At 33.3% G+C, this 857-nt stretch overlaps 1 protein-coding gene across 1 annotated transcript in view; it reads right to left on the bottom strand.

Moving 5' to 3' along the window:
• Positions 1-857, bottom strand: part of LOC106881660 (nuclear pore complex protein Nup205) — a 331,146-nt gene that overhangs the window by 87,223 nt on the left and 243,066 nt on the right. The window lies entirely within an intron of this gene.

Raw genomic sequence — 857 nt, 5'->3', positions numbered from 1 at the left:
ATATATATCAATTAGAAAATGGAGGATAATATGCTGAACCCAACTACTTGCAGACAGTGTATCCCGTTGAATTCATTAATTTAATTTATAGCTAAAGTGACAAAAAAACCACCAAGTACAGGTGTTTTTGACAAACCATGTTATTTTGCCAACCGGGTTTACAGATAAAAGTACAAAGTACATAAGGAATTAGAGAATGAACACAAGTTTAATCTTACAGCTGTTTCGGCCTAGCTTTGGCATGCCCCATTCTATCTGAATAGTTCTTGCTGGAGTGATTATCGGATGAAATGTTGAAATGGGGGTACATGCACGACTCGCTAGGCCTCTTCAGAGATTAACAAAGAATTTCATACAAATATAGAGTAAGAGGTAAAAACAAAGGTGAAATAGAAATAAGAACAAAAACAAAAGCAAAAATAAAATAAAAAATAAAAATAGAAATAAAAATTATGGTACAGCAAGAAAAAAATAATAATAAAAATACATAAATGAAAAATGAAAATATAAAAATATATAAAAAGCATAAAAATATAAGGCACATAAAGAGCCTACAAACAGTACAAATAGCTATAGACACTCCAATACATATATATGTGAGTCCATGTGCATAACCATACTCAGATATGAATTCAACGGGATACACTGTCTGCAAGTAGTTGGGTTCAGCATATTATCCTCCATTTTCTAATTGATATACAAATTTGGGGTAAAAACCCCCCTTTTTACCCGCTCCCATTTATTGCACTTGGTATAACACTAGTGTAGCAATAATTGGGTACCCTCCCAGCGGTATATTGGATAGATACTATCCCTTAGTGGGTTGAATCCTCAACCCCTAACTCTCTCGCATGATA

The sequence above is a fragment of the Octopus bimaculoides genome, chromosome 15, assembly GCF_001194135.2.
Source record: "Octopus bimaculoides isolate UCB-OBI-ISO-001 chromosome 15, ASM119413v2, whole genome shotgun sequence".
In the NCBI taxonomy this organism is placed as follows: domain Eukaryota; kingdom Metazoa; phylum Mollusca; class Cephalopoda; order Octopoda; family Octopodidae; genus Octopus; species Octopus bimaculoides.
The sequence above is the reverse complement of the archived record's forward strand: the minus strand, read 5'-3'. Positions and strand labels throughout refer to the sequence as shown.